We start from the raw sequence: 26023 nt of genomic DNA, 5'->3' as shown, positions 1-26023 counted from the left end.
TTCATTCATTCATAATATTAAATCAACAATTTTTGATTACTTGTGTATAGCACGCTACACACTGTTCTAAGTTCTAGGAGCACATCAAAAAACACACCAGAAGCAACAAGAAAATCTACCTCTAAGGAGGTAGAGGCAGACAATAAAAGAATTAAGAGCGTATATAGTGTATCAGGTAAGAGTTTGGGAAATAGAATAAAGGAAGGAAGCATGAAGGGTGAAGGCAAGGAGGTGAGGGCTGTTTTTAAAAGGGTGGTCAGGAAAGCTCACTCTGATAAGTTGCTCTTTGAGTGGAGACCTGAGGGAGATAAGAAGGGGAGTCATAGAGCATCAGGGAAAGAGGATTCCAGGCAGAGGTGAGATAAGTATAATGCACTGAGGCAGGCGCATGCCTGATGTGTTTGAATAAGAACAAAGAGATTCAGCAGGAGCAAAACAGGTTACAGAACATGGCGGGGAGGGACATGGGAGTAGGAATCCCGTTGTTCTTTAAATTTTAATTTTGAGTTCAAAACAAAAGATTGGGTACATTACTGTTTTTTTAATTTTGATCTTCCTTCTACTGTCCATGTCATTATCTAAAATCTAGATTATATATATGAGAGAAAATATGAATTTGTCTTTCTGAGTCTGGCTTATTTAGTGTAATATGAGGTGCTCCAGTTCCATCCATTTTCCCCTCAAATAACATAATTCCATTCTTCATGGCTGAATAATGCTCCACTGTGTATGTACACCACATTTTCTTTAGCCATTCATCCTTTCATGGTCACCTAGGCTGATTTATAACTTGGCTCTGTGAGCATGCTGCAGTAAACAGGGATGTGCAGGTGTCTCTATTGTGTGTGAACTTTTGGCCTAAATGTGATTTATTTTGGAAAAGTTCCATGGGTTTCTGAGAAGCAGTTAGATGGACTATTCTGAAGATATCTATGATTTCAGTTGAGCTATGATGCTATTTAACTTTCAAGGTTTTTTTTTTACCAAAAATCGTATGTTCTCCCTCATATGTGGACATTAGATCAAGGGCAAACACAACAAGGGGATTGGACTACGAGCACATGATAAAAGCGAGAGCACACAAGGGAGGGGTGAGGATAGGTAAGACACCTAAAAAACTAGCTAGCATTTGTTGCCCTTAACGCAGAGAAACTAAAGCAGATACCTTAAAGCAACTGAGGCCAATAGGAAAAGGGGAACAGGTACTAGAGAAAAGGTTAGATCAAAAAGAATTAACCTAGAAGGTAACACCCACGCACAGGAAATCAATGTGAGTCAATGCCCTGTATAGCTATCCTTATCTCAACCAGCAAAAACTCTTGTTCCTTCCTATTATTGCTTATACTCTCTCTACAACAAGATTAGAAATAGGGGCAAAATAGTTTCTGCTGGGTATTGGCGGGGGGGAGAGGGAGGGGGCGGAGTGGGTGGTAAGGGACGGGGTGGGGGCAGTGGGGAGAAATGAACCAATCCTTGTATGCACATATGAATAATAAAAGAAAAATGAAAAAAAAAAAACTTTCAAGGTTTTTTTTTGTTGATTCCTTTTTTCTGGATCTACCTATTGATGATTGGGGCACTAAAGTCACTCACCATTATTGTATCTGGACCTACCTGTCACTTCACAGCAAGGAGTGATCATTTTATAAAATTGGGTTTCCCAACATTTGGTGGATATATATTTACAATTAGTACATCTTCTTTATAGACTGTTTCCTTCATTAATACATAATGACCTGCTCTATCTCTTCTGACTAATTTTGGTTTAAAGTCTGCTTTGTTGTGGGAGAGCACTTGCCTAGCATGTGCAAGGGCCTGGGTTTGATCCCAGCACCAAAAAAAGAAGAGGAAAAAAAAAAGTCTGCTTTGTTAGGTATATATTTAACTACTCCTGCTTGCTTTTGGATTCTGTTTGCTTGGAATATCATTTTTCTTCCTTTCACTTTCAGTGTCTGTGTGTCTTTGCCAGTGAGGCATGTTTCTCACAAACAGCAAATGGTTAGAGCATGTTTTTTTATCCATTCGGCCAGTCTGCATATTTTAATTAAAGAATTAAGACCATTTACATTTAGGATTATTATTGAAAGGTTTGTACTAATTTCTCCCTTCATCTTAGGGATTTGCTGGTTCACTGAGTTAATAATGTTAGATTCTTTCCTGAGTGTCATTTCTTTCTCTATTCTATTAGTGATATTTATTCCTTCCTAAGCTCTTATGACTGTGTGTATATTTTTTTCCTCATCTCTCCATAGTATGCATTTAAGGATCTTCTGTAATGCTGGTTTAGTGTTCATGAATTGCTTAGTTTGTGCTTGTCATTGAAGGTACTAATTTCTCCTTTCATTTTTAAGAATAACTGCTAGATATAGTAATCTTGGTTGGCAGTTTCTTTTTTTCCCTTCAGGGTTTGAAATACATCAGTCCATGCTCTTCAAGCCTGTAGTGTTTCTTTTGAAAGATCCATTATTCTGATAGTTTTGCCTTTGTGTGTAACTTGGTACTTATGTCTTTCAGTTTTCAGTATTCTTTCTTTGTTCTGTGCAGTGGCATTTTAAGAATAATATATGGAGACTTTCATTTTTGTTCATGTCCATTTGGTGTTCTGAATGCCTCATGTACTTGAATGTCCTTTTCTTTCCCTAGGTTTGGGGAATTTTCTGTTATCATTACATTGAATAACTTCCCTATTCCTTTATTCTGTCTCTTGGTTCCTTGTTCTATGCCATAGATTTGTAAGTTTTGTCTCTTAATTGTGTCCCAGAGGACTTGAATGTCATGGTCATGATTACTTTTTTTTCTTTTTTGCTATCCAAACATAGTAATGTCTCAGCTTTGTCCCCAGTCCCTAATATCCTTTCTTCTACCTGGGCTGGTCTAATAGGGCTGCTTTCCAGTGAAGTTTTTTGTTTTGTTTTGTGTGTATGGTTTGTTTGTTTGTTTGTTTCTTACTGGAGTTTGAACTCAGGGCCTTGCTTTTGGTAGACAAGTTTTCTACCACTTGAACTAGGCCCCCAGTTCTTTTTTCTTTAGTTTTTTTTTTTTCTAAGTGGGTCTTGCATTTTTGCCTGGGCAAGCTTCAGACCTTGATCCCCCTACATTCACCTCCTGAGTAGCTGGGATTGCAGATGTGAACCACCATTCTTGGCTTGTTTTTTTTTGAGATAGGGTCTCACTAACTTTCTTCTTTTTTTTTGCCTGGACTTACCTTGAACCATGTTCCTCTTATCTCTACATTCCAAGTATCTGGAATATAGGCATACACCATAACCTCTGGCCCTCTGTTGAACTTTTTGGTTTGATTTACTGAGCATTTCATTTCCATGATTTCTGTTGATTTTTTTCAAGATCTGTATCTCTTTGCTTAATTTCTTACCCAAGTTTTTGAACTGCTCATCTAAGTTGTTGAATTTCTTGTCCAAGTCTTGAATTTACTTCTTTACTTCTTTCATCTATTCTCTGAGTCCTTTTTGAGGTCATTGGTCATTTTTAAAACTAGACTTTTGAATTCTCAACCATTTCTATATCTTTGGATTCAGCTATTTAAGAGTTATGAACTTTTGGAGGAGTCAAGTTGCCTGATTTTTCATATTTCTTGTGTTTCCATATTGTAATATTTGCAATTTGTTTGGATGGATAGCTCCTCTAGTTTTCAATGTGGATTTTCTTAGCTTTTGAGGACTTCAACCAGAGAAGAGAAACAGCTGCCATCACAGGAACAACAACAAAACAAACCAGATATAGAAATGCAATAAAAAAACTCAGTTAAAGACTACTACATCACCAATAGCATAGAAATAAAGTGAAAAAGTATGGAATAAAGTATGAAGCTGAAGATTTATAAAATAAAAACAATAATAATAATAAAAGAATGCAATAAAGGTAGAGCAAGGGAAGGGGAAAATAAAGAATAAACTATAAGGCCAAATAAAAGAAGAAAAAAAGGAAAAGAATGTGAAGAAGTAGAGAAAAGAGCAAGAACTAAGAAAACCTGATTACAAAATAAAGGAAAAATGCATAAAGTTAGATAAAGGTAGAAAGGGGAGTAAAAAATTTTTAAAAATTTAAAAATAAAATAAAAACAATTCTAAAATACATTGAAAAGAAAAATGTTTAAAAAAAGAAAAAAGATTTGGAGAAGACTCTTTCTGCGTCTTCTAATGTTGAAGACTGCCAGGTCTGGAGGGGATGCAGTGGGTTGCAGCTGGAGCCTATGGTAGTTTCTCTGTGCTGCCACAGTCAGGTTGGTGCTCTGGGCAGACTGAGAGCCAGGGCAGCAAGACTATGTTGTCAGAGGCAGGGCTGCATTCACATTACAATCTTCCCTTCTTTGTACACCAGGAGCCACTTCTGGCTCCAGTGAGCTCTGCAGCCAGTGTGCCTACCAGGTTCCCACTTGCTCGAGAGGCACCATAGTTTGTGTGTCTAGGGGTGGCAAATGTTCAAGGGGTGGCCCCTGAGTTCTGCAGTAGAGATGAAGAACCTGCCTGCTGGTCACATTGCTTTTAGAAGCTATCTAACAGTAAGCCACTCTGGGGGACTGAGGAGACTGGGAGTCCCGAGATTCACTGGAGATGGGCTCAGAGCTCTCAGTCTTACCTGGTAGCAAACTGCAATGGCCAGGAGGCAGCTCCAGAGTCTGAGTAATCTGCTGGCCATGGGCTCAGAGATCTGTCTTCACAGTAATCCATAGGCAACTGAGCTGCTCCTTGCCACAAACATGGGAGCCACAGGCCACGGTGCTCTCCACAGCTCAAGCTCACCATTGGTTAAACTTCTCAGTGGGTCCACATTCAACCCTCCTCCTCTCCTTAGCTGCCTCTTATGGATGTCACCTACTCAGGCATGATATCAGAGTGTCCTCAGGGTCCCTCATTTGTGATTATTACTTGTTTTCACATCCCCAGAGCAGCTCTATCTCAAACAATAAGCCTTTTCTCCAAGATCTGAGGATGATGAGATGGCTTTCTCTCCAATCCTGGCCTGCTGTACAGAAGAAGTCACTGTGACACAGAATCTCCCATTGGGTTTAAGGCTTGTGAAAACTGTGGGTGTTTCCTGCAGCAAGTACTGCTAGTTGTTGTTACCAGGGCTGTCCAGCTTAATTTGTGGTTGCATCTTTGGTTTCTGCTATCCCATGGAGTCAGGGTTAGAGTTGCAGACTGTTTTCTACTTTGCTTTGCCTTTCTGTTTCTCTGTGCTGTTTTAGCTGTCTTGTCACCTCTTTCTTGATTCCAGATGCACTCCATTTGCTTCTGTCCTTGGTATATAGTTTCTCCTTTGCTGCTCTGACTCTTCCCTCTACAGATCCACGGTGAACACTTCTAATTTGCCATGTTACCCTGCAATTCTCCTGTGCTCTTTATGACTTCCTGCAGCTCCATGCAAGATAGCTAAGGATTCTCAGTCCCCAGTCAGGAATAGTAACCCGTCTTGTCACTCTTGTTTTCTTCTGCTTCTGATCCTCTGCCTTTCTTCCACATTCCTCTCCCTTACCTCTGTGATAGGAAAACATGGTCTTATATCACCTGCTATCCTTCCCATTGAGCCAAAAACTGTCTAGGGTCCAGTAGAACCTCAACCCTGAAACTCAGAACTTCTCTCCCAAGATTTTATCTCTGCTCAAATTCTAAAAGTTTTTCGAGTCTCAGAATTTAAAATGGACTTTTTCTTCTTTGCAGAGATTTTGTTCTCACTGCCCTTCTCTGTCACTTGACCAGTTTAAAAAGAGAAAGTACAGGAGTCAACACAGTATAAAATGAATCTCTGGGGATAAAAACCACATCGATTCAATATTTTAAACTATTACACTTTACCTTAATTTCCTGATAAAGGTATGAAAAAGACACACCAACTATTAACCATAACTCTTATGCTTTGCATCACAGAAGACTACTTTATGCCACACAATGTGGTATTTCCTTAATGTGTAGACCCTTTTCACAGGTGCCATGTATTAATTTTGCAACCATGCAAAACTATAAAAATAAGCAATAAAATTATATGGAAATAGGACATTGTCTTTCGGTGTACTTTCCCTTTTTATTTCTCTTTCCTCTCTTCTCTATACCTGTCAACCACACTTCTTGAAAAACAACTGTACGGTCTCTTCTCCTCTCCTTAGTGCACAAAAGGCTGACATCAGTCTCCAACTCACTATTGGGACTGTTAGGGGTTCAATTACCTCTGAAATGCCAAGCAAATTGTTCAATCTATTATCCCACTTATCTTGTCTGCAATGTGTGATGCTACTGACCATTTGTCTCTCTTGACATTCTTTTTTCCTACCTCTCTGTCTTCTTTCTCAGTCTTCTTGAAGTCTCTTTTTCTTTGTACCCTATAAATGCTGATGTTCCACCAAATTCTGTCCTCCCTCTTTCCCTGGATAAGCTTATTCTCAATGATGTATATAACTGTTGATCCTTAATAGGTATTGTCAACATGGAAAACAACTAGTGACTGATTAGATATCTCTGGCTGACAAACTGACAACTCAAGTTTGGCTTTTAAAAAATAGCAGGTGTAGGCTGGAGGTGTGGCTCAAGCCGTAGAGCACCTGCTTTGCAAGCACAAAGCCCTGAGTTCAAACTCTAGTTCCAACCAAAAAAAACCAAAAACCAAAAAAAAGATGTGTGATTTTCCACTCTGTTGAACTACCTCTTCATCATTTATTTCCCTTCTCAAAGATTAGCATTACCATATCACCCAGTTTCTAAAGTTAAAAAATAGAGTCATCTTTGCTTATATCTAACTATAACTACCTATGCACTACCTTTGTTCTCTTCACATACTCTACATTTAATTGGACTCCCAGTCCTGGGAGTTCTGTTTCTTAAATATTCATAAAGCACTTCTTTTCCTGTCCATCCCACATTGCCTTGGTTTTGTCTTTACTAACTTCTTGCTTGCACTGTTGTACCAGACAACTGGTATCAATTTTCTCCTTTTCTATGCTGTCATTCAGGCTGATTTTTGAAAACTGAAATCGTTCGCTGTTGTTTCCATTTTTCCATTTTTAATGGCCATTTATGGTCTTCAAAATAAAATCCAGATTCCTCAGCATTACATACGAGGTGTCCCCTCATTTAGCTCCTGCCTACCTCACCAGACTCATTCCTACCATAAAGACTGCTTTTGTGATAGTGATCTGCTTGGAATTCCCTTAATGGAGCTCCTTATTTTCCATTCCCTTTTTCCCACCTTTTCAATTTGCATCTGTTCCCCTCCTTATTTCAGTAGTCCCCACTATCTATGGTTTTGTTATTTAACCACAGTCCAAAAATACTAAGTGAAACGTTCAAGAGATAAATGATCTGTTAGTTTTAACTTGGGTACTTTTCTGAGTGAAATGAAGAACTCTCACTCCATCCTGCTACATTCTGTTCAGGACATGAACCATCCCTTTGTCCAGTGCACCCATGCTATATATGCTGTCTGCCTACTGGTTACTTGGTAGTTTTCTCAGTTATTAGATAAACTATCTTAGAATCAGTGCTTGTATACAGGGCTTAGTACTGTCCTCAGTTTCAAACATTCACTGAGGGTCTTGTGACACAGGGACTACTCTATTTCTTTTCTGTGGCTGCAGAGCACCATTGCTCTGCATTATCATCATTGAATTTTTGTCTATCCCTACACTAGACTTTGGCTTTCTTAAGCATAAGGACTGTGGGTGATTCTTTCATGAGCTAGGCCATGGGTTCTTTTGTAAGGCTATTTGACAAATGATAAATGCTAACAAATGCTTGTTGTCTGACTTAATAGTCTCCAGAGACCTTTCAAGAGAGTTATCTTCCATGATATATGTTTGAAACAGATTTTTTGTTTAGTATAAAAAGCAGTCTGTTTTGCTCGAAATGCATCTCTACTGAGAGCAGGAAATAGTGCATCTGAATGTTCATAGCAACACTATTTGTAATAGAAAAAAAGTGGAAACAACTCAAATATCCATCATCTCATTAAGGAATGTACATATTATGGAATATTACTCAATCACGTAGAGGAGATAAGTACTGATTCAAGATACAATATGGATGAACCCTAAAGACATGCCAAGAGCAAGAAGCCATACAAGAATGATCACCCACACATGAGTGCATTTATATGAAAGTCCAGAATAGAGAAATCTATAGAAACAGAAAGAAAGTTAGTGTTTGTTTAGGACTTAGAGTGGGGCGCAAAGGGAGGATGGAAGAATGGGGGGGGGTGATAGCTAAAAGGCTCAGAGTTTTCCTTTGAGATGATTAAAACATAGAAGACTAAAATTGACCACTTGTGATAGTTTTACTTATCTTTGGATATATTAAAACTCATGAAACTGCATACTTTGAGTAAATTATATGGTATGTGAATTATATCTCAGAAAACTGAATCCAGTGACCAGTATTGTGACCTTTTCCACCCTGGTCTAGATTTCAGTCATGACCTAATAGTGTCTGAAATGGCCATAAATATTTCTGACTAAGTTAGCCCAAGATTAACCAGGTCACACTGAAGATACCAGGAATATCAAGCAGGTCTGTGGACAAGTTCTAGTAGGTGATGAGTGTTACCCCTCAGTATTTAGAGTTTAATCTGTGACATATACTAAGAGGAAGAACCACAAAAGCCACACTAGCCTCTTCTTAATTGTAACGTAGGTTCACCTTCAAAGTTAAGGTGTGCTCTCCTTTCTCTTTCCACAGGCATAATTGTGTGGCTGTTAGTACAAAGCTGGGTGTGGCTTGTGGTCAGTAACATTTTCTGGGCCCCATTGTGCATGTCACTGTGGTTAGCTGGCCCTTACCCTGGCTGTAGGTATCTGATAATGCAAGGATTTGGACCTAAGTTGTAGGTGACTCCTATCTTAAGGCTCCTGCCCGGATCCTAGGGGAGTTTCCTGGAAACCCTGAGCTCTATTGCTTAGGAATCAGCTCTACTCTAAAGGGCCCCCAGGAGAGACTTGGCCTCTGAGGAGAAAATAACCTGACAAGTATTAAGAATTACTGAGTGGCTCTTCAAATTCTCTATGGAATTTATTTTTGTCTTTCCAGGAGCATAATACCTTGGATTGTTGTCACCATAATTCATTTTGCACAGAGTGAGAAATAAATATGGTGGTAGCTACCACCTTCCATCATCCCACTTCTTTTTTTTTTTAAGAAAAATATTCTAGACAACTTTATAAGTTGACCAATAAATGTGCAATTTCACTTTTAAATTATGCTATATTTTTACAGTGTAGGGAAAATTTGCATAAATAGTATTTTTAAGTTACATAGAAAAACAATAGATCTAACTATATAGTTTGGTTAATGAATCATATCAAATATTAAGAAATGACCAAAGTTCCTTATGCTGGATTTAAGCCAAGTTGTGTGGAGCCAGTAAAGAAGCATATGGAGTAGTCATTTGCCAAAAACTCAAGAGTCAAACATCGAAATAAAGTGAAAGCTGTTCTTAGCTGCATACTCAGGATGTCTGGGAAGCTCACAGATGTAAGGGTGGGCATATCAGACATGACAGCATTTAGTATATGTTTTCTAGGTATTTTACAGATAAGGAATCTGAAGTCCACAGCAGTTAACTGTCTTGGCAAGGTCACATAGCTAGTTGGCAACAGAGGCTGGATGAAAACTTTTTTTTTGGGTTGGAGCTCATTCCTTTTTCTAGTACCCTGTGTAATCCTGTGATTAAATTTGGACTTGGTGATTTTGGTCACTGTAGAGCCACACAGATAAAGAACAGAATAGGAAGGACAGTAAAATTATATGAGAAAATTAACTAAGCAGAGTTGCAAAATTAAAATAATAGGTCTGATTAACCTTTCCAGTTTGAAGGAAACAATATGTAACTCTTCAAGGAGAGAGAGGGCGTGTGTTAATAGAAGAAGGGCACTGTGAGCCATTATTTAGTATTTAGTTTAGGAAATGAATTAATAATCCAGCTTTAAGAAAAAGCTTGAAGTAGTAGTTTTCACACACACACACACACACACACACCAGGCAAAGTGTGAAAAGGTCCAACTAAGAAGCTTAGCTGAGAGAAGACTCTACCACACGTTGAATAATTATATTGCCCTTCGAGTTGCCAGGGAAGAGGGTGGAGATCTGTTTAAACCGTACAATAGACAAGGCACTACAAGGAACCCAGATAACAGCCAACAGAACTGGTTGTAAAAAGATTAGAAGGACTTGAAGTTGACCAAACAGCAGCTGCAGATAGCACACATCTGCAAGTTCTAAAGGTGCAAGCAGGGGAACTGGTGAACCTTTCAGCCTGCTTAGTCTGAAGGGCAAGACTGAGCAAGGGTCTGAGTCACTCAGGTGTCAACTGTTTAAGATATTTTCTAAACAAAATTGTTCTTTAATGTAATCAGGCTTCTGAAAACTGACTCATAAGACTTTTCTGATAGTTGTGAGAAAGAGCACTCATACTCCCAGGATATATGAGTCAGAAACTTGAGAGTAGTGTTCTAAAAAAGTGAGAAATAAAACTCTAGATATTGAACAACTCCTGTAACCAGGCACCATGCTGGACTCTTTTAATTTAAGAATCTGCCTGCTTAGCTGACATTATTTCTATTATATAGAAATTACATTATTACTATTCAATAATTACATAATACTATTCAATTATTACAAATTACATTATTATTATTCAGATGGGTTGATCAATTTGGATGAGGTTATTCCACTAATAACTTAGTGATAGAGCATGCATTTTGACCTAGGGTGTCTGCTGCCTACCCCTGTCTCATATTCCCAAAGTAGATCTGTGGGAAGAGGTGTCACTTCTCATTATCCACTTGGTCAAAATTGGATTGAAGAAGGTTAGAGAAGGCAGGTCATTGTGACTTGTATTGGCGAATGTGTGCTTGGATCTATAGGAAATGATATGCTACACAATTTCCTATGTAGGTGTTAGTGAGAACTTGGATGGAGGTTATCTGGCTTAGCCTTAAATAGCATACAGATAGCCATGATTTCCTCATTGCTAGGGGATAAAATTTAGTATTTGGATTATATATACTCAAGACCCTCATCAGTCTGGCTCTTTGGCTTATACAGTGTGCATTGTGAACTATATCAAATACATAGAAAACGACGTAAAACATGACAATATAGTTAAAGAAATGATAATTTGTAAGACTCTCGTTTATACATTCTAGGAAGTAAGCAGTGCTTTCTTCCTATTATATTTGACCTTCACAAAAGCCAAAGATATCCTTACTTTATGGAGAAAGAAACAGAACCTATGAGTGGGTGGGGGCATTTAAATAACTTGCTTTAAGTCATACAGTCACACAGGTAGCAAGAGAGAAGGATTTGAACTTCTGTCTGTTTATCATGGAACTGGATACTTCCTGTTTGGCAAAATGTGTTTTCCTAAACCTGCTTAGGTGTGTATCATCAACTTTTTCCTGCCATCACCATCCTCATCAGTCATATACAGCCTTGGCCTCAGAGGCTGTTCATTAAAGCTATCCAGTATCCTAGGTGAGGAGAAATGGTCACAGGGCAGGAATGCTCAAGAAACAAAGATTAGTTTATGGGGGTGGTGATTATTTTGTCATTGTTTATTTGTTTTGGGAAAAAATTGTCCTCGTTGGCAACTGTACATTGTTTGGCTGCTAATAGGGTTGAAAGATAAGTTGCTGGAATAAGTATGCTCCAAATATTTCATGAGACTAAAGAATTATATGTTGCTTATTTGAAACTCAAATCTCATTTCCCATCCTGTACTTTATTTGCTAACTCTGGAAATTCTAGTCTCTGAAGAGAGCGCTTTCCATAGACTTCCATTCTTAAAGTAAAAAGTGATTGAAAAGAGCTACACTAAATGCGAAGCCAGAAGCAAGAGTCCATGATCCCTGAATTCTCCTTCAAGCTCAGCTGTTGGAACCATCACCATTGAAAGCAGGAGCTCTAAGAAAAAGGTTCATGTGAACTGAAAGTTGGACTTCTAACTCTGAAGGAGAAAGCTTGAATAGTCCAATTTATTTAATTGAACCAAGTTTTCTCATTTGTAAAAGTATAATGTTGAGTGACATAACCTGAGAATATTTTAAAAAATATTCTTTGCATAAGGAGAATTTTCTGATCAAACTTTGGTGAATGTATATTGAATACCTAGTATTGTACAAGACACTTTAATATAGTATCTTGTTTAGTTCTCATAACATAGAGAAGCAAATTGTATTGTCCTTGAATTAGTACATGGCTGACTATACTCCCACTTTGCAGGAAGAATACTTAGATGAATTGTAGAAGTAAGTTAAATTGCACAAAACACTAACTAAAAATGGATAGTCTGATGACGATTTGGCCAGGTGTCACACTGACACCACACCAGCAAACCTTTCTGTTCTTATTGGTGAAGTTTCAATCTGGCACCAGCTACCCTTTCTCATCTCAATTCTGAAGTTTTTTCCTTCCAAGCCAGTCATGTCCCTAGTCTTATTCTTCAAAGGGATCAGACATTCAGGACATTATCAAAATGTAGAGAGGTTGTTTGAACTGGCCAAGTATCACCAGTATCGGCTGATGAAAAGCTTCTGACTGATTCTCAAAAGGTCTTTAAATTTCATTGCTAAGCAATTCAGTTAAGGAGGAAAAAAAGCACTATGAGTTCAACCAAATGGGAAATGCGCATGAAAACTTTGTAGTTTGCAATATGCATTTGTGTTAAGCTGCAGCTGCAATTGTGTTAAAATGGCCGAGATAAGGAGGATGAATCATAGTAGGAAGCCTTTTGGTCACTCTTCATCCAGCATCATGCACTAGATTTTTTTTTTTTAGAGTAGTATTCTGTTGTATGGATGTACCCACAATTTGTTTATCACTTAGTTTATTTCCAGCTTTTGATGACTGTGAAGAAAGCTGTTTGAACATTTGTGTATAGACTCTTGAGTGGATGTATGCTTTTATTTCTTTTGGGTACATACCTAGAATTGGAATCTCTGTACTGTATGGTAAGTTTATGTTTAACCTTAATGTTTAACTGCTAAACTCTTTCAATGTTGTATCATTTTATACTACTAGCAATATATGAGAATTTCTGACACCCCACATTCTCCTCAACACTTGCTATTGTCATTGTCATTCCTTTACAGTTTAGCCACTCTGATGGGTGAGGGAAGTATGACATGATGGCTTCATTTTGCATTTCCCTGAGAACTGGATCATTTTATGTGTTCACTTGCTAGCTGTGTCTCTTTTTTGGTAAGTTGTCTATTCAAATCTTTTGCCATTTAAAAAAAAAACTGGGTGGTTTGCTTCCTTATGTTTTGAGGGTTCTTTTATGTATCCTGGATACAAGTCCTTGATCAAGTATGTGATTTCTAAATATTTTTTCCTACTCTGTGTCTTGCTTTTTTCATTTCTTTACATTATCTTTCAGAGAGCACATGTTTTTAATTTAATGCCCATTTACCAATATTTCCTTTTATGATTCATAATATCTGTGTCCTAAGAAACCTTTGCCTAACCCAAGGTAATCAAGATTTTCTTCCTATTACTTTTCTAGAAGTTTTTAAACTTTTATCACTTACACTTAATTCTGTGAGCCATTTTAAATTAATTTTTATATATGGTGGCAAAATTTCATAATGTCTGCATATAGGTGCTCATTTTTTCTAGTCTCACTTATACTGACTATTTGCCCCGTTAAATAACCTTGGCATCTTTTTCAAAAATCAGTCAACTATAAATGTGTATATCCTTTTCTGACTCTTCTATGTTTGTCCTTATGTGAATACCACATTGATTTAATTACTGTAGCTTTACACTATATCTTGAAATCAGATTGGAAGACCTCCAACTCCACTACACTCTTTATAGAATGTTCAAGTTTGGATATACTGGAAGGGTACATGTCTTTTTGCACATAACTGCTCTGAACATGTGTACATATTCTGGAACCATACCTCTGCTTTCTGTAGTAGTTTATGTTGTTTGCTACTAAGCCTTAAGTATTCCAAGAGTTTCCTTATGAGTTCTTCCTTTGATGTTCTGTCACAAATGAACCCCTTAAATGGATCACTTCATGTCCATGATGTGTGCAATTTGTCACAGAGATCATTGATCCCAGGTCCCCATCACCATGAGAGGCAAGTGGGCAGCATTACTGAACAGCTCTACTTTTCAGACTGTCAAGTTATCTTGCTCTCCCATGGTTTCCTTATTCTGGGGGGCCTGTCTCCTCACTTCAGTGGCTTTTTAAATGGGTTGTGCAGGTTGCATCAGAAGTGGCAAACAGTTTTAAGTCTTGGGAATTCCAGGGAAAATTGAGTCATTCAGTCCATGGAGGTGAGGAATCAAAAACCTTAGTTGTCATAGCCCATTAATAGAAGCAAAGACAAACACCACTTGATCATCTCAATAGATGCGGAAAGAGTCTTTGACAAGATTCAACACCACTTCATGATATAAGCTCTAAGAAAACTATGAAAAGAAGGAATTTACCTCAACATACTTAATGGAGAAAAACTAAAACCATTTCTCCTAAAATCCAGAATGAGACAAGGGTGCCCACTCTTATTCAACATAATCCTGGAATTCCTTGCCCGAGCAATAAGGCAAGAAGTAATAAAAGGAATACAAATAGGTAAAGAAACTGTCAAAGTATCCTAATTTGCAGATGACATGATCCTATATCTCAAAGACCCAAAAAACTCTATCCAAAAACTCCTAGACACCATAAACAGCTTCAGTAACATGGCAGGATACAAAATCAACTTAAAAGACTCAGTTGTCTTGCAATACACCAACAATGAACAAATTGACAAAGAATACAGGAAAACAATTCCATTTAGAATAGCCTCAAAAAAATAATCAAATACCTAGGAGTAGTAAACTTAGCAAAGGATTTGAGTGACCTCTACAAGGAGAGCTATGCACCTTTGAAGAAAGAGATTGAGGAAGACTACAGAGGGTGGAGAGATCTGCTGTGCTCATGGATTGGCAAATCAACATAGTAAAAATGGCTATACTACCAAAAGCAATCTACAAGTTCAACGCAATTCCCATCAAAATCCCAATGATATTCATCACAGAGATTGAAAAATCTACCCTAAAGTTCATTTAGAAACACAAGAGGCTGCAAACAGCCAAGGCAATACTCAGCAAAAACAGCAAACTGGATGTATCTCAATACCCGACTTCTTTTTTTTTTTAATTTTTATTGTTTTATTATTCATATGTGCATACAATATGCTTGGGTCATTTCTCCCCCCCCGTCCCCACCCCCTCCCTTACCATCCACTCTGCCCCCTCCCTCTCCCTCCCACCCCCTCGATACCCAGCAGAAACTATTTTGCCCTTATCTCTAATTTTGTTGAAGAGAGAGTATAAGCAATAATAGGAAGGAACAAGGGTTTTTGCTAGTTGAGATAAGGATAGCTATACAGGGAGTTGACTCGCATTGATTTCCTGTGTAAGTCTGTTACTTTCTAGGTTAATTCTTTTTGATCTAACCTTTTCTCTAGTTCCTGGTCCCCTTCTCCTATTGGCCTCAGTTGCTTTTAAGGTATCTGCTTTAGTTTCTCTGTGTTGAGGGCAACGAATGCTAGCTAGTTTTTTAGGTGTCTTACCTATCCTCACCCCTCCCTTGTGCTCTCGCTTTTATCATGTACTCAAAGTCCAATCTCCTTGTGTTTGCCCTTGATCTAATGTCCACATATGAGGGAGAACATATGATTTTTAGTCTTTTGGGCCAGGCTAACCTTACTCAGAATGATGTTCTCCAATACCATCCATTTACCAGCGAATGATAACATTTCGTTCTTCTTCATGGCTGCATAAAATTCCATTGTGTATAGATACCACATTTTCTTAATCCATTCGTCAGTGGTGGGGCATCTTGGCTCTTTCCATAACTTGGCTATTGTGAATAGTGCAGCAATAAACATGGGTGTGCAGGTGCCTCTGGAGTAACCTGTGTCGCAGTCTTTTGGGTATATCCCCAAGAGTGGTCAATACCCGACTTCAAACTATCTTACAGAGTCATAGCAAAAAAAACCCAACATAGTACTGGCACAAAAACAGATATGAAGTCCAGTGGAACAGAATAGAGGACCCAGATATGAGTCCACACAGTTATGCCCACCTCATTTTTGACAAAGGCTTCTGGAAAAAGTGGTTATCTGCCTGCAGAAAACTGAAATTAGATCCATGTCTCTCATCCTATACTAGAATCAACTCTAAGTGGATTAAGGATCTTAATATCAGACCTAAAACTCTGAAGTTAGTATAGGAAAGAGCAGGGAATACCCTAGAAGCAAAGGTATAGGCAAGGACTTCCTCAATAGAACTCCAGATCCCAGCAACTGAAAGAAAGGAAGGACAAGTGGGACTACACGAAATTAAAAATCTTCTGCACAACAAAAGAAATGGTCTCTAAACTGAAGAGACCACCCACAGAATGGGAGAAAATATTTGCTGGCTATGTATCAGACAAGGGACTGATAACCAGAATATCCAGGGAGCTCAAAATACTAAACTCTCCCAAAATCAATGAACCAATAAAGAAGTGGGCAACTGAACTGAACAGAACTTTTTCAAAGGAAGAAGTCCAAGTGGCCAAAAAACACATGAAAAAATACTCACTATCCTTGGTCATAAAGGAAATACAAATCAAAATCACATTAAGATTCCACCTCATTCCTGTTAGAATAGCTATCATCAAAAACACCACCAACAACCAATGCTGGCAAGGATGTGGGGAAAAAAGGAACCCTCATACACTGCTAGTGGGAATGTAAGCTAGTACAACTACTTTGGAAAACAATATGGAGGTTTTTTAAAAAACTAAACAAAGATCTGCCCTATGATCCAGCAATACCACTCCTAGGGATATACCTGAAGAAATGTGACTCAAGTTATTACAAGGTTATTCTAAAGGCACCTGCACACACATGTTTATTGCAGCACTATTCATAATAGCGAAGCTATGGAAACAGCCAAAATGCCTCACTACCGACAAATGGATTAAGAAAATGTGGTATCTATACACAATGGAATTTTACTCAGCCACAAAAAAGAGTGAAATTTTGTCATTCACAAGTAAGTGGATGGAACTGGAGAACATCATCTTAAGTTAGCAAGGCTCAGAAGGCCAAAAATCTTATGTTCTCTCTCATATGTGGACTTTAGACCTAAAACAATTGCAGTAGTATTATTTGACTGGGTCACACGCTAAGGGGAGACTGTGTACAGGAGGAATAGGGAAAGGGTAGGAAACCTACAACTTGAAAGTGTTTGATGTGCCTACTGCAGAGGAGTTAATAAAGTAATCTTAAACTGGCAGAGGCCACTGTGGGAAGGTGACTGGGAAGTAGTAAAGTGGTCTGGTAGAGATGAACCAATTAGGATTATAATACATGTGTGCATGGAAGCAATGCTAAGAATCTCTCTGTATAGCTATCTTTATCTCAAGCTAGCAAAAATGCTATGTCTTTCTTATTATTACTTATGTCTTCTCTTCAACAAAACTGAAGAAGAGGGCAGAACAGGTTCTACCTGGAAGTGAGGGAGGGAGGGGCTGAGGGCAGGGGAGAGATGGCTCAAACAATGTATACACATATGAATAAATGAATAAACAATAATAAAAAAGTTAGCAGTAACTGTTACTATACAAATCCTGGAGGTTTATGCTGAAGGCAAGTGCTGAGTGCAAGGACTCTTTCTTTTGTCATGAAAGAGATTTTTTTTGAACAAAAACATTTCATTTTTGCTGGAGTAATTTCACATTTGAAAACAATGTGTGTTATTAAAAAGCACTTAATTCTATAATTTTTATGTGATTTATAATTTTTTCTCCCCAAAACTAGAGAGGGATAAAAGTTGATAAATATGTGTTTAATGATGAGTGACAAGTGTCTCTGCATAATAATTGCTCATTAGCTTAGGAACAAAATATTGGCTTAACTACTACACGTTTTTTTCATATATGAATTTCACACTTCCTAGTCTTCATAATAGAATATGCTGTACATAATTTAATCTTATCTTGTAACTCAGGGACTATTATAGGAGTAGCATTGTTTGTCCTTTGACTAAAAGGTCCAAATTCCTGTATTTTTAATTTGATGTGTTAATTTCAAAGCTCCCCTTCAATGAGATAATGAGGTTATTGAACAGCTGTATTAGAAATGAGATAATCACTCTTGCTGGGATTGAGAGAAAAGTAAGAGCACATGGGTCTGCTTCTCTTACGAGTTTTTGATTTTTTTCATTAAACTTTCTGACATGATATGCCTCTTCAGTGACTCAGAGTTTCTTGGGTTTGTGGTAGATAGTTAAAATAGCTAGAAATGACCAATTGTGTGTGTGTGTATTTTGTGTGTCTATGTGTTAAGTATGTAAGAGGCAAATGAAAATTCTACATATTTCATATTCATATAATCAATGAATTTTAAGTGTCTCAAGAAATCTGTATATACCCATGACAAATGTAAACTAAGCTCTCAATAAATGTCCATTCAATTAATGAAATTTTTATATTTCATATATTTTTATTTCAATTAAAGAATTTATATTTATATATAGATAAGGAGAATAGAGTGAGAGAGAGGGAGAGAGAGAGAGAGAGAGACTTTGCATTTCTTGATTGGTGACCACCATGGCAACGTCAACAATTTTACAGTTCCTTTTATAATGTGGAAAAAGTGTTATGTCCACCCTGGAATGATGCCCTATTCCTTTTGGAAAGGATGGTTATTCTGATAGTGTTGCTGTGACTACCAGCCACACTTGCTGAACTTCCAGGTAGCCAGCTTTGTGTGGATGGGTGATTAATGCTCTACCCATGTCCACCCAACTCAACACCCCTCTCTAAGAAGTGGGACTCTTTCAAATTTATTTTTCTTCAAAAACTAAATCACTTTCTGATTAACAAAATGCTGACTAGAATATCAAAAGGCAGTAGCACTATCCAGATTTTTCATACTTCTATGAAAAAGAGAAGTGGAATGCACTTTTTATGGACGGTGAGCCTCTTATCTTCACCTCCTAGGAGCTGGGTTTATAAAGTGCGCACCACCACACATGGCTCTTTCATTATTTTTATTCTCTTTAAATATGTTAGGGTCAGTATCCATGAAGGACCACAGTTATTTCTAACAGCATATGTGCCATTTCTCTTCTTGATGATTAGATGGGTTTTTGCATTCACATTTTCTTCTAAATCATACTGTGCTCTGATGCTTAGACAGAAAAGAAAACTGTGTGAAGTTGACTTTGATTTTGAGTACACTTACTTTACCCATTGACAGTAAGTTGTACCAGTGGCAATGAACATTCAGTTTACACTGTAATTCCCGACCTTAAGGTAAGAAGCAGGGAGAAACAAAAGAATAAAGAATTTCATGAAAGACTCCAGGGCAAAACCTTTGACTGTCTTTTGTGTGATCAGAGCATCTTCTAGCACTCTACAAGCCCAATTCTTCATGATCTTCTACTTGAACTGAGGTTATCTCAAGTTCAAAACTAAATGGAGCTCAACTGGAGCTCAAGTTCGAAATTAAGTGTCTACCTGTCAGTTGGAAAAACATGATGAAGAGTTAACTTTATGATATGGAAATGTTAATATGACACAAATCTATGCAAAACAATAGCAGTCTATCTTATTGCTGTCACAGCCCATCTTTTAATCTGAGCATTGTACAATTGGCCCAAACTGTATTTGTGCAGCATGCATTTTGTATGAACTGTGTTGGGAAGCCAATGAAGCTTAAACTCCTGGGCGCTTCACTTACATGGATCCCTTCTAAATCAGTCTTCACATTCATACATAATTTTGCATTTGTTATTTTAATTTTTTCTTAAAGAAGGCCCCCATACTGTGTAAACTTCTTGTCCATGAGACCTGGTTCTGCCCAGCTATTTCTAGTGGGGTTTCTACCTGTGGATGATGGGATTAAAATGCTGATTTGGAGGAGAATAATGGAGGGAGTGAATTCAATATATTGTAATAACTTTGGTAAATGTCATAATTTACCCCCAGTACAACAATAATAAAAAATTGTGAGGAAAAAAATTGCTCCATGGGAGGGTGGAAGGGATGATTGATTTGGGAGTAGTAGCCTCTTTCAGGAGGCACACACATCGAAACATTACCCTTTGTGTTTACTGCCTATCCAGCATGAGTCTGACTCTACCATGTTGTCTTAGAGTTTTAATGATGAGTCTGTCCAAAAGGCATTTCCCTATGTCCAAACTTTCCTGTGCCAGGCTTGACTGCCACCTCTTGAATTTTACTTGAAGCTGTGAATCACTCCTTCAATTGCACAGCAGCCACAACTGCTCAGACATTCTACACAAGTCTGCTCTGGTGCAAATAGGAATGGTCAACCTTGCTTGTGGTTTGTTAAACAGGCAGTTGTACATGAAAGACTCATGTGTACTGCAAATCTCAAATTTGCTTTTTTTCTCATCCCAGACGTTGTATGCACCTGCTGCAATATTTACAAATATCTTTGTCTCTGGTCTGCTGCCTGCTCAAATATTACCGAATATTATTGTGGGAAGCATTTAGTGTGTGTTTGAGTAGCATATAGCATCTAACATTAGAGGATTTCTGGTGTTAGGATGAAAAGATGCAAAAGTCTGAAAAGTTAGTGTAAAATGGCTTGCAATTACACAAAGTTGGAATTGTTCAATAAAAGTGTTCTTTCCTGATGTGCAGGCCCAGATTTCTTTATTGATTTTTTTAGAGGCCTCAGAGGCACTGATACTGGTGCAAATATATACCTATGATAAAGATCAATTTATAAATTAGGCACAGTAAGAGATTAGCAACTACTACTAATAAAATAGAACAATTGTAACATATGCTGTAATAAAAGTTATTTAAAACTTATGACTTATTTATTTCTGGAATTCTCTATTGAATATTTTCAGATTGTAGTTGACTGTGAGTAACTAAGAATACAGAAAATAAAACTGTGGGTAAGGAGTGACTACTGTATATGGCAAAGACCCTCTCCTCACTCTCCAGCCTTTCTGTCAAGGCAATTCATAGGGTCAGTGCTTTTGAAATCCACTGCTCTGGTTACAAACTAAAGGAAGTTTCTTAGATGTTCAGAATCTGCTTTCCAGGCAGAGGGTCTGACTAATGTCTCTTTTCAGATATGATGCTCTTTGATTTTGGTGATAACCTGTGTGAGGGTGAATTCTGGCACTGGCTTTTAAAGAAGTTTAATGTTTAAATTGGTAAGGCTAGGAAATATCCACATACTCATTGATTGAATGGTTCCTTTTCTTTCCAGGTTTTTATGAAAATGAGATGTCATAGTGTGACCTAAGGATAGTGCAGTAAGTAACTTGCAAAATAAAAAACTTTATATAAGAAAGAAACATGTTTTTCTGTCTTTCTGGGCCTGCATGCAACAGCTGCAGCCCTTCTCCAAGAGAGATGAAGAATTAAGTCTCTTGCCTTTCCCATCTGCTGCTGCTTCTTAAAAATTTTCTGAAGTTTTTTTTCTGCTGCTTTTTCTGGGATTATGATAGAAGTTCACAAATGAAGACTAATTTCAAATAAACATGTCAGTGCAAAGAATTGAATAAAGAAAAATGGTGGCTTAAAAGAATGTGGAGATTTACAGAACTGATGTACCTCCTGTAAAAATCCTAACAGCTCAGAGACTCTGGGTTTCATGGAATGCCTCTTTGGAATGATTTTTTCCCCCAGTGGCTGCAAGACACAGAGGCCACTGAAACTTGCCGCTCCCCTCCCCCTGCTTTTTATAACCCCTCAAGTCTGGGTCAGTTTTCACCCATCTAAGCCCGGGTGCCAACTCTGGTTTAAATACCATTTCATGCCTGATAAAATTTCATTAGGCATTTTAACTTTTTAATTTCTTTTATTGACTTATTGGTGCAGATGGAGAGAAATGTTTAGAAAGGGCAAAAAAAAAAATTTAAACAGGGATTTACTGAAATCATGTTTCAGTAAGGAAGGAAATACCATTGACTTTATTACAGCTGCCTAATGTTTTCCACAAACTGTAGGAATAATGCGTTGTATCTTGGTGACCTACCATAGCAGCTGACTGCTTGCACATGATGGAAATGCAATCTGGGCTGCCTAAAAATTAACTATTTAATGTCCTGGTGTCCCTGTCTCACAGCATCTTGTGTCTGATTTGTTCTATATGCTATTTTCAAGTTGGGGGACAGTCATTTGCTACAGGCTGGAATACAGTGCAGCTTCCTGCAAAGGGGCTGAGAGGGATAGGGAGAGGCCACACCAGCACACCAGATGCCTGTGTCTGTGTTCCCTGAGCCTACATCGTCCTAAATGCTGATGTGAATGTTTCTTCTGCCTCCTTCCTGCGCCCCTTCACCTGCACCCCCACATCCCCTACCAGTCTAGCCAGAGGACCTCTCTTCGCTCCCTTTCTCCCTCCCTTTGCTGGGCCTTATCTGATATGTTCAGTGATGCGATAAAAGAAAAAGGGAAGTTTTTGATTGCACGAACACACCCTTTGGAGAGAGTCCAGCTAGAGTCCGTTAAGGAAAGTGAGAGCAGTGTGGGGAGGCCCGGGTGCCGGGTGTGAGGAAAATGAAAGCTTAGGAGGAAAAAATAATAGCATGCTAGAAGAGCAGTGGTGGTTTCGAAGGTCTGGAGGGTGGAAAGAAAGCTCAAAAAGGGAACTTGCCTAATGAGGCCTCTCTGAAGATTTACTGCTGTGGCCGCTGCCGAGAAGAGGATCCGGAGGAAAGATGTTCTGCCCTGACTAGCTTCACAGGAAGTCAGGCAGGCTTGTATTCTCTGGCAGGGAGAGGAGAGACTGCTCGGCCAGAGCATCCAGGGACTTGCAGTTTAATTGCTTTTAAAGAGGGCCCTTCCATACAGCGTTTGTGAGCGTTCTATAGCAGTTCTCAAGGCAAAAAGTCCAGAGAAACCACTCTGGATGGAAGCCGATCCTGTTGTCTTAAGGATGAGCACATCTGTCCCAGGGGTACTTTTTACTCCCGTTACTGCACATCTCCTGTGTTCTGGGGCTCATCCTGCAGCCATCAGACTCTTGGCTGATGAGGACATCATGGAGGTTGGAATGCTGTTGGCCTTTACCCGATAGATTAGGGCCTGGCCTCTTCCCATGGGACCCCAAACTCTTCTTTCTTACAGAGACTGGAAGTGAAACTGTGCTGTGGAAATATTCCAGCCTGCTCTAGGGAGGATGCCCCTCTTGCTGAAAAAGTCACAAGGATATAACCACAAGGGGGAAAAAATGCTAGCCTTCAGGCTCAAGTGCTTTGTCAATTCATGCTTGGAGAAGATATGATGCTGCCATTTTATTGTAAGTGGTCCCTTAGTGAGCAGAGGGATTTGCGCAAGGACACAACAATATTTGGCCTTAGACCAGACCCCTCCCATCTGACACCAGAGGACACATGTACTCCTCTGGTGGATGAGCCGATGTCATCTTGAGAACTCATTCTGGGTAGTAAATCAGAATCCTTCAAGGGGAAGAAAGACAAATGGGGTTCTGGGTGTTTTTCTCACAAACGACAGGAAAGCAACCCATCTGGCCCAGTATGTAAATCATAGTAAGTGAGGCAGAATACAGACAGAACAGAGTTTAGGATTCCCTGCCCATGCCACAAGCTGAGGCTGACCTGGGCTTAAATAAAGTGAACTCCCTGGGAAGGCTTATGGTAGATCCAAGGGCTGAGTTCAGCCATGGCGTGGGAAGAACAGCAAAGGAATTCTTTGATGACAGAAACAGGTTCTTTACTCATATTTTTTTTAAAGACTGAGAAAAAAGAGCTATGATGTGTAGCAGCAGATAGGACGCCCAAGGAATCCCTAAGCAGAAAATAACTTCATTGACATCTGTTTTCATAAAAAGACATAGTAGACTTTTGGTAGCCTCTCCAATGTGTTTTCTCCTTCATCTATAGTAACAAAATCCTGATTTCTTTTTTAAGAGGGCAAAGCACTTAATTTTGGCCAAAAGGATATAAATAGCTAAAATCGTGGTTCTAGGCCAACCAGGGCAAAAGGTTTGGGGGACCCCTTCTCAACCAATAAAAGCTGGGCATGGTGGTGTGTGCCTGTCATCCCAGCTACATTGGAGTTGTAAATAGGAAGATCATGTTCCAGGCTAGTTCAGGCACAAAGCAAGACCCTATTTGAAAAAGAACTCAAGCAAAAAGGGCTGGGAGTATGGCTTAAGTGGTAAAGCACCTGCCTAGCAAGCATGAGCCCCTGAGTTTAAAGCCTAGTACCATCAAGAAAAGGAAAGAAAAGAAAGGATGACAGCTTTCTTGCCATCATAAGATACAGAGCTGGATGCTAAAGATGGCGGAATGGACACCTAGAAAAAGTCTGTCTCTTAAGACATCTCATTAGCTATAAAGACTCTGGTGTGCCTTTTCTCCAATTCGTTCACAAGACAGAGTAAATCCCTAATTTTTAAGCCCCCGTGACAAAGTCTCTGTTACTAGAAGGCATAGCCAAATCCTGACTGATAAGAAACCAGACTTACTTTTTTCTCACTACACAGGTAGTACACATAGTGTAAAGACATAGATTCTTAAAGTAAAAAGTAAGCCAATAATACTTAGGGTAGATCCAAATTCATTACACTCTCCCTTTAGATGAGAATATATTAATCTTTAATAACATAAACCTTTTGAGAAACTGTAGAAGTTACAGACAGTCTCTTCAGGAAAATGCGCATACACATTTACATATGAAGTCTTCACACAAAATCTCAAGAATTTTATGGAATTAGTGAAGTCTGTCCATATAGCCCATGCTAAGATTTCTGCCATAGGTTATGGTTACTTCAAAAGACAGAAAAGGGGGGATTAGATCTGGCTTAGCTAACAGTCTGAGCCTTCAAGATCTTTTTCCTAGAGAAACTCACAACTAGATTGGATTACGTGGGTAGTCAAACGTCTTTGTAAGAGCCTTCCAGGAGGGTAGGCAGGATTTGGAGTTGGGTGGTGCAACCATTCGTTTTAGGAAAAGTCAGAGTAGAGGTCTGGGAGGCTCCAAGGACACAGAGGCAGGACAAGCCATCACAGAAGCTTCAAATAGCTTTTGAAGCTATCTGAAGCCAAATAGTAATTTTTTTAAAAGAGTTGATTTAGTTTGCAAACCTGCACAAAGGGCATTGGGAAGTGCTTCATTATCAAGTGTGAACCGTCTTTGGAGTATCCATTTCTGCTTGTTGGGTTTTAATAAATTCTCAATAATTTTACTGGACTTTGTACATTTGTATCACACACTGATAAGACAGTCTGAATAGCTGGTTGGTTAACAAAATGTAACAAGATATTTTACTTACAGTGCAGCTGTTCAATGTTTGGGCATTCCATTTCAAGCTACCATGAGCTGATTTAGTCCAAAGAGGCTTTACTGCAAATATCCTGCAGTACACAATGTCCACTGGGTGAATTTGCTTAAATAGTTTTTTGTGCATTATGTCTGTGGGAAAGGACATATGATAGTTTGGAAGCTGTTTTGATTTGATTTCCCAACAAAGTAATCTTTCTCTCATAGATTCTGATTGGATGATGTCATAGAACAAGCTTTATCTAGGTTGTGAAAATGTATAAATCCTTCCATATTGATCCCCCACTGGAGGAAATATATAATGAACTCATTTAGATCTTTATCATGTAGGATTTCCTCTTGAATTATTTGCCTTTCACTCCTTTTTAGAAAACAAAATTCCACTAACAAAACAACAAATATTCCTATTTATTCATTTCAACCTCCAAGATTACATGAGGAACATTAATAACACAGTGCTTGTGAAACATTTTCTCCTATTTTGATAGTAAACCAGAATATTTTGAAGCAATTCTTAAATTTTAGTATGTGTAACAGTCACTGGCAGAGTATGTTAAAAGGCAGGTATGCAGCCCCTCCAAAATATCATTCTGGGGGCTCATGCTGCAGTTGGTAGCTGTTGTGTATTAAGGCACAGCCATGACCTACATTTATAGAGCTGAAGTCTGTTTTGATTAAAAAAAAAAACAAAAACAGTGAGATTATTTACTTACTTTGATTCTTTCCACTTGAAGAC

General features: G+C 38.5%; 1 long non-coding RNA gene across 1 annotated transcript in view; it reads left to right on the top strand.

The window, feature by feature from the left end:
* The window catches only part of LOC141420647 (uncharacterized), a 187620-nt gene that overhangs the window by 151951 nt on the left and 9646 nt on the right, over nucleotides 1-26023 (top strand). The window contains exons 4-5 of the long non-coding RNA XR_012445148.1: nucleotides 13091-13199; nucleotides 21245-21290. This is a non-coding gene — a long non-coding RNA (uncharacterized lncRNA). The remainder of the gene's footprint in view (nucleotides 1-13090; nucleotides 13200-21244; nucleotides 21291-26023) is intronic.

Source organism: Castor canadensis, chromosome 2, assembly GCF_047511655.1.
Source record: "Castor canadensis chromosome 2, mCasCan1.hap1v2, whole genome shotgun sequence".
Lineage (NCBI taxonomy): Eukaryota > Metazoa > Chordata > Mammalia > Rodentia > Castoridae > Castor > Castor canadensis.
Note: the sequence above shows the minus strand (reverse complement) of the source record. Positions and strands in the feature narration are given on the sequence as shown.